At 38.4% G+C, this 9,177-nt stretch overlaps 1 long non-coding RNA gene across 1 annotated transcript; it reads right to left on the bottom strand.

Moving 5' to 3' along the window:
• Positions 1-4,790: 4,790 nt before the first annotated feature.
• Positions 4,791-8,961, bottom strand: LOC113298049. The gene is made up of 3 exons (XR_003333987.1): positions 6,993-8,961; positions 5,467-6,000; positions 4,791-5,314 (listed from the first exon to the last, which is right to left on the bottom strand). It is a non-coding gene; the product is annotated as an uncharacterized LOC113298049 (long non-coding RNA).
• Between the last annotated feature and the right edge of the window lie 216 nt (positions 8,962-9,177).

Genomic DNA, 9,177 nt, shown 5'->3' with positions numbered 1-9,177 from the left:
CAATCGATTCGCGACTCGAGTAAACTAGCATTCAAATCATAAACAATATCAATAAGTATCATAAGCAATAAGTATGGAGACAAAACTAATTCATTGCACAAAAACCCATGCTTGGAAATCCAATTTATTCCTTAACCAAAAGAGAATTATCTACCCATATCAATGGAGTTCATAAACAAGAAGAAGCAATAAAACTATCATGTTGTAAACCCTAGGATAAAAGTAGAAGTTCAGATTTAGAATGAGAATACTTTTCTCTTTTATAGGTGTCCAAGTAGTCGAAATCCCGTGCACACAATCTCCTGCCAATCCAATGCAACAGCTTACCAAGTCGGCCGTGAAGTAGAGCCCACAAGTGAAGCGCAGTTAAACAATCCATTTGAGTCAGCTCCCTGAATCGTCGGGTTAACTCGCATGACTCCGATTCAGGCAGAGCTCTGTCTATTCTGGGTAATTCACGACCATTTCAGGCTATCTTCCCTTCTATATTTCATACACAAATTCATACCATACCCATTCATTCACTCAGACAAACCCAGGCCTGCAACTCGTACAATATCAATCTCTGCATCATTTCCTTGCCGTAGCTTCAATTGCAGCCACAGTTTCCTTGCCTCTCTGTTATATCTCCATTTCAGCAACACAAACCACCAGCACCAGTTGCATTGCAACCAGCACTTGCAATCAGCTGCCGTTCTCACAGCAACAAGGCCTCAAACAATTCGCTGTCAAAAGCCATGTCCATTCCATGCATTCATTACCAACACACACACACCTGCAACTGCTTCGGTTTTCAGCACTGCCAAATACTTAAATAGTCATGTACCCATATACTCATCACTTCCGCCAGATCCAACAACTGCATCTGCAACCAAACTCCAGTACAAGCACTTCCAAGCATTACATTTAACTGAAACAACCTCAGTCACTCCCTTTCCTCAAGCATTCATTTGCAGCTTATCTTGACTGCAAACAACTCAGCACAAACCATTTGAGCACCAAAACAACCACAAGCTCCATCTGCATCCATGACTTCTGCAGTTCAATACCCATTTCAGTTTTCTCCATTCTCCATCTTAGCACCATCACCTGCATCTCATTTCAGTCCCTCGAATCTCGATTCCGACTCTAACCCAACATTTCTCATCATTCGAAACTCAACTATAGCCATCATTCCACAGCAAAAATCAACTGCTGACACCCGCTTTCTCCTCCATTGTCACTAGTACCAATATGCAACAGGCTCACTTTCCAGTCCACTTCTTGCTTAGGTTCACATCAAATCGAACTCCATTTCCTGCTGCACAAGCTCTGCCTTCAAACTCATTCACTTCTAAGCATAAGAACCACACGCAACAACAACAGTTATCAGCTTCATTCACCTGTAATACTTCAATTCTGCAGCTTCTTGCTCCACTGCAAACCAATTGCAGCTCCATTGCTTGCAATCATCTCAGACTTAACTGCAGCTGCAACACCTTTCCTAACATAACCTGCAACCTCCAAGCCTGGTACCACCAATTCGGTCACAACCAACACTACCAACATTTATAGGTATAAATTTTCATTTCTTCCCAAATACCATGTTCTCCTTCTTGCTGCAGCTTCTGTTTTCCATCATCTTGTCCATTCTGCTTCACAGAGTAACCACAACCATCATTATCAGCACTCCAAATCAATCAGCTCGTCAATTCGACCATTCTCAATACCGCCAGAACAAGCAACCCTCCTTGCACACATCCACAACTCCATCACAACAGAACCACAACACCAAATTTAGGCTTAACCCATTCTTTCATCACCAGAAATACCATGAACATTAACACTAGAATCATTCTCTCCAGCCATCACCACCAGTTCAACATTCAGTGCCATAAGACATTCTTCCCAACCTTGAGATCAAACCTCTCTACTGATTTCATCTTTGGCAGCACCACCAGTACTCTCTTCATTCTCAGATTCTTCTTGTAATTGCTCAGTCACCACCACAATTTCAACCAAACCCATGATCGTAATATCTTCAAATATCTTCCTTGTTTGATTCACAACCTCCATCAACAAAACCCTAATTCATTGAATCATTTCACCAGATTTACAGCAAATCAAATCCTTCATCTCCTCTTGAGTTACTCTCTCGATCTCACCATCAAACCCCTCAATTCTTCATCTCTGGTTTTGCTGCTGAAGAAATTGGGGAAGAATCAAATGATAAACTGATTTCCCCATTTTAGGTTTTGTGTAATATATCTGGAATGACTATCAACACCCATGGGTGTTTTTAATAATTATCCATGGACTCCATTGGTTCCCCCTATCCTTGATTGGGTTTCGGATAACATTTTCCTGTAAAATGACCTTTTTGCTCCTTTTCGCTCCATGTGACTCCATTGCACCTGATAACTCAAAAGTAAACATAAGACAGATAATTCACACGAAAAGAACCAAGAAAGCATAAACAATAGAAATATATCAAGGTTTTAGACACCTATCAAATTCCCCCCACTTGGACTTGCTAGTCCTCGAGCAAATCAAATTAAACTTATTCTAAAACATACAACTCCATCTCGTCGAGGATACAGTCAAACTTAGCACATGTGACAAGCCTTTAAACCCCTAGGTGTCCCTAGTGGACGAGTTATAGTCTCGTGAAGGTTTACAAGAGGTTTACCTACAAAACCTAATTTTCCAACTTACAAGTTCTCCGAAATGATAGCATCCAACGCGCTAAGAATACATAAAGATTCTGCACACTAGTCGTAAGAAGTTAGACACATAAATGAACACAATCTCATCCTTAAAAGTTGAGAGAGAAATAACCATCCCTTATCGAAAGAATCCGGGTTCGAGAGTGATCGAAAGCCTCGACTCTGCCTCACAAGAAAGGGTTTTATGAAACTGCTCTCAATAATAAACAACTCTTTATGGGTCACACATGTGTCCAGGAGGGAATGAAGAGAGAATCATGCGACACGTTGAAAGGTAGGAAGGTAAAAACCCTCCGAAGTATATTTTGAAAACCCACATCTTTTATTGCTTTGAAATCCCTTTTTTTCTGACGATCTCTAAGAAAGGAAATCAACCACTTAACGAAGGTGGGAATATGCTTACTTTTCTTGTTATCAGTTCGGCGTGCAGTTAGCACCACTCTCACAACATCCACAGAAACGTCTTCGGTCTTCAATCCTTGTCTTCATCTTTGTTTTCGGTCTTCAACTCTTGATGATGAAATCTTGAACTTTGTAAAATCTTGACAATATGATTCTTTCCTATAATTCCTTGTTGATCGAAACTTCATTATAGATATTCCTTCTTTCCATTGGCTTTATTGAAAGAACACAAAACTAAAAACGAACTAAAATGATGCAAACCAAAATATGATACAATTGATTTTTCTTGTCTCTTTTTTTTCATTTTTTTTTCTTTTCATTTTTTCTTACATTTTTTTTTGAGACAAGAAAAATAAAACAAATGCAAAATGGAAACAAAACAAAACAAAATAATAAAACTAATAGTGAACCTAACAAAATTTTCTCTTGTCTCTTTTTTTTCATTTCATTTTTTGTTTTTTCATTTTTCATTTTTTTTTTCTGTTTTTTTTTTTGTTTATTGAGAGAAGAGAAAAAAACACAAACTGAAAATAAAAATAAATAAATACAAATGGCCATGGTGTAAGTACTTTACCGCTTGATTCTTCACAATTTGTATGTCTCGATATTATAAACTTCTTGAATTCTCATCTTGATAATCTTCACTCTTGCACAATAGTCTTCAACTTGTAAAATTTGTGCTCCTTGTATTGTTACTTTACTTAAATATGAAATCTGCTCATTTGTGTAACGTTGCTTGCAAACCTTGAACGTCTTCAACTTTCCTTCGAATTTGTGATGCTCCTCTTGTTGATGATGATGGTGTTTCTATGGATCTGTTGGTGTATAGAGAGATAAAATGGATGGCGCTAATTGCGAACAAGATTACAAGTGGTATGTAAGTTAACAATTCGATGTCACCATTCATGATTGATAAAATAGCACTCAAGAGGTCAAAATAGTGCTTCTATTGGTGGGAGGTTGGGTAGCTCACCATTCTACCCGGAGTTTACGTACGGTGACACACACTCTAAAAGCACATATTTAGACAGGTACAAAGAAGTGAAGGTCGGTGCCTCTCATGATGTAACATGGGGTAGTCTCCACTATAGGGGAACACAAATCTAATACCGAATTCAGTCTGCACGTCATTTTCCACTGGGATGGTTAAATCCAACTTTAACTCTCATACAAGTAAGAAACCCGATCATGTTTTCTGCCATCTCTAAGTTCAATCACTCTTATGAGAATCTCGATGTAATCTTAGCGACATGTATACTATGTGACTCTAAACTAACAACAAGTTGGAGTTTTCTTATTCACTATTTTACACAAAAGTTGAAAATTTCATGAAAAATTTACAATGCAAATGCTTAACCACTCCCCCACACTTAAACTTTACATTGTCCTCAATGTAAATTGAATCGTCCAAAGAAAGTCAAGGTGGGAAATCATATATGATAATGACAAGAAATCAGAAAAAAAAAATAAAATAAAAACAAAACAAGACAAGACAAGAAAAACTAAAAACAAGACAAGAAATAACTACAAGATAAGAAATACTCATCCTATGGGTTGCCTCCTATTTAGCGCTTGGTTTAAAGTCGTCAGCCTGACTTGCACGACGAATTCCTCATACACCAATAATCTGAAAAGTTGGGGATCCTTCCATGTAACTTGTTTTGCAAATAGTAACTTCACACAAACATTAGTATAATAAAGCAAAAGGGAAGCTATATCCCAATAGAAGTTTGCCCCACACTTATTCTTGTCCACACTTGGAAGTGTATAAAGAACATAAAATTCATGAACTTCTATGGTTTCTTCTTTGCAAACTTGCATAGTATGAGAATCAAATGTTTCTAATGGCGGATATCGAGAAATAAAGTCATTCAACAATATTGTCGAAGCACATGCATTCAAGCCAATAGAGGTAAAGGAGAAGGATTAATAGGTAAAGGTTTAGACAAGCCTTGCAACTCTCGTGTTATGGTATCCTCTTCATCCTTAAAGAATTCAAGTGAATTAATTACCTCTTGCACATCGTGGTCCTCTATCAAAACTTGCAAGCATTCTTCGTCCGTCTATGCCTCAACCAAAGTCTCGACATAAACATCATGATTACAATCATGTGCAAGCTCGATTGGGTCTTCCACAACATTACTTAATTCGGTCACATTCTCAACATACTCGTCATCATTAGGCTCAAACCTTGTCGTAAGGAAGTTCTGCAAAACACTAGTTTCATCATACTCATGTACCTTTTAAATAGGTGTTTGATCATTATAAAGATCAAGAGTTGAGTCAACTACACTAATGTCATCAAATATATCCAAAGGTTGGTCCTTTTCAACACACTCATCTTCATTTTCAGACTCACCGTAATAAGAATCTTCATCGGTTTCCCATCCTTTATCACAACGCCGTTTAAGCTCCATACGAATGGTCCTACTAATTTCATAGACAAGCTCTTCCGAGGCTCCATCGTATTCCAACTTGTATAGTTTCTGTGCAAGGTTTCTAAAGTTCACACGCTTACCACCATTGGCTACAATAGGTTCTCTTTCCCATGACTCTTCCCTTTGAATGGGTGATTGATCATAACTATGATCCTGAGTCGGGTAAGAAAAAGTGTTGCAGAAATTGGTTTGTGCGATGTTCAGTCCTTTTATAGCATTCATTCATCTCGGATAAAGCAAATTGGAAGTAGAATTGTCCCACCTAGGTGCTTAACTTACATACCACTACAAGGTTGTTGTTGGTATGTATGAAAATCACCATAAGCTCTTGGATATTGATCATAGCCAATAAATTGGTTCTGATCGTATTCCATAGATGGTGGGAAATCGTCATAGTGTTGAGGAGGTTGAAAACCGTATCCATTGTTCTAGTATGCTCCTTCAATAATAGGTACCTGAAACAAGAGTTCTCAAACCAAGGTTAAAAACCAGAAAATAAGAAAACCAAAAACAAGGGACAACCGTTGCCTCCCGGCAGCGGCGCCAAAATTTGATCGTTTTCGTAGGCGTCAAAAATAAATTACTTTCTCACTACTCAAAATATATAATATAGCAAGGACAAGAAAGGATCGTTCCCACAGAGAGGACTAGGTTGTCAAGTTGTTTCGGTTTCCTATAAATAACAAAGGGGAGTTTTTCTGATTTTCAATAAAGTAAAATAAACTAAAAGCAAAACAAGAAATAAACAAGCAAATCAAAGATGTAAAGATATTGATTAAGGATTTCATCTTCATTCACAAACATGAATTTGTAAAAATAACTAGAATTGATATTTAATCTCTCATTTTATTAAAACTCCTAGGATACCTTGTTCACAAGAATATCCCGCTAATTTCCTCTTATCATCAACAAACACATTAAAAGATGCAAAATTGAATTCTACGTAGAAAGCAACCTAAAGTGTAAAACCTCAATTAAGTTTAACTCCCTAAGAGCATTAAGTTCTATGAAATAAGACTAATCAATGCAAACGAACGTGTAAAAACACTAATCCATTTTAACAAAGGTTATGATCCACTTGTGACTACTAGGATGTATCACTACAAGCAATACTCACAATTATGCTACTTGCAATCAGGAATTATCACTTTTCCGTATAATAACCCTAATCTAGCAATAGAGATGAAAACAAACTCAATCGATTCGCGACTCGAGTAAACTAGCATTCAAATCATAAAACAATATCAATAATGTATCATAAGCAATAAGTATGGAGACAAAACTAATTCATTGCACAAAACCCATGCTTGGAAATCCAATTTATTCCTTAACCAAAAGAGAATTATCTACCCATATCAATGGAGTTCATAAACAAGAAGAAGCAATAAAACTATCATGTTGTAAACCCTAGGATAAAAGTAGAAGTTCAGATTTAGAATGAGAATACTTTTCTCTTTTATAGGTGTCCAAGTAGTCGAAATCCCGTGCACACAATCTCCTGCCAATCCAATGCCACAGCTTACCCAAGTCTGGCCGTGAAGTAGAGCCCACAAGTGAAGCGCAGTTAAAACAAGTCCATTTGAGTCAGCTCACCTGAATCGTCGGGTTAACTCGCCTGACTCCGATTCAGGCAGAGCTCTGTCTATTTCTGGGTAATTCACGACCATTTCAGGCTATTCTTCCCTGCTATATTTCATACACAACATTCATACCATACCCATTCATTCACTTAGACAAACCCAGGCCTGCAACTCGTACAATATCAATCTCTGCATCATTTCCTTGCCTTATCTTCAATTGCAGCCACAGTTTCCTTGCCTCTCTGTTATATCTCCATTTCTGCAACACAAACCACCAGCACCAGTTGCATTGCAACCAGCACTTGCAACTCAGCTGCCGTTCTCAACAGCAACAAGGCCTCAAACAATTCGCTGTCAAAGCCATGTCCATTCCATGCATTCATTACCAACACACACACACACCTGCAACTGCTTCGGTTTTCAGCACTGCCAAATACTTAAATAGTCATGTACCCATATACTCATCACTTCCGCCAGATCCAACAACTGCATCTGCAACCAAACTCCAGTACAAGCACTTCCAAGCTATTACATTTAACTGAAACAACCTCAGTTTCACTCCCTTTCCTCAAGCCATTCATTTGCAGCTTATCTTGACTGCAAACAACTCAGCACAAACCATTTGAGCACCAAAACAACCACAAGCTCCATCTGCATCCATGACTTCTGCAGTTCAATACCCATTTCAGTTTTCTCCATTCTCCATCTTAGCACCATCACCTGCATCTCATTTCAGTCCCTCGAATCTCGATTCCGACTCTAACCCAACATTTCTCATCATTCGAAACTCAACTATAGCCATCATTCCACAGCAAAAATCAACTGCTGACACCCGCTTTCTCCTCCATTGTCACTAGTACCAATATGCAACAGGCTCACTTTCCAGTCCACTTCTTGCTTAGGTTCACATCAAATCGAACTCCATTTCCTGCTGCACAAGCTCTGCCTTCAAACTCATTCACTTCTAAGCATAAGAACCACACGCAACAACAACAGTTATCAGCTTCATTCACCTGTAATACTTCAATTCTGCAGCTTCTTGCTCCACTGCAAACCAATTGCAGCTCCATTGCTTGCAATCATCTCAGACTTAACTGCAGCTGCAACACCTTTCCTAACATAACCTGCAACCTCCAAGCCTGGTACCACCAATTCGGTCACAACCAACACTACCAACATTTATGTGTATAAATTTTCATTTCTTCCCAAATACCATGTTCTCCTTCTTGCTGCAGCTTCTGTTTTCCATCATCTTGTCCATTCTGCTTCACAGAGTAACCACAACCATCATTATCAGCACTCCAAATCAATCAGCTCGTCAATTCGACCATTCTCAATACCGCCAGAACAAGCAACCCTCCTTGCACACATACACAACTCCATCACAACAGAACCACAACACCAAATTTAGGCTTAACCCATTCTTTCATCACCAGAAATACCATGAACATTAACACTAGAATCATTCTCTCCAGCCATCACCACCAGTTCAACATTCAGTGCCATAAGACTATTCTTCCCAACCTTGAGATCAAACCTCTCTACTGATTTCATCTTTGGCAGCACCACCAGTACTGCCTTCTTCATTCTCAGATTCTTCTCTGTAATTGCTCAGTCACCACCACAATTTCAACCAAACCCATGATCGTAATATCTTCAAATATCTTCCTTGTTTGATTCACAACCTCCATCAACAAAACCCTAATTCATTGAATCATTTCACCAGATTTACAGCAAATCAAATCCTTCATCTCCTCTTGAGTTACTCTCTCGATCTCACCATCAAACCCCTCAATTCTTCATCTCTGGTTTTGCTGCTGAAGAAATTGGGGAAGAATCAAATGATAAACTGATTTCCCCATTTTAGGTTTTGTGTAATATATCTGGAATGACTATCAACACCCATGGGTGTTTTTAATAATTATCCATGGACTCCATTGGTTGCCCCCTATCCTTGATTGGGTTTCGGATAACATTTTCCTGTAAAATGACCTTTTTGCTCCTTTTCGCTCCATGTGACTCCATTGCACCTGATAACTCAAAAGTAAACAT

This window comes from Papaver somniferum, chromosome 7 (genome assembly GCF_003573695.1).
Source record: "Papaver somniferum cultivar HN1 chromosome 7, ASM357369v1, whole genome shotgun sequence".
Taxonomy (NCBI): domain Eukaryota; kingdom Viridiplantae; phylum Streptophyta; class Magnoliopsida; order Ranunculales; family Papaveraceae; genus Papaver; species Papaver somniferum.
The sequence above is the reverse complement of the archived record's forward strand: the minus strand, read 5'-3'. Positions and strand labels throughout refer to the sequence as shown.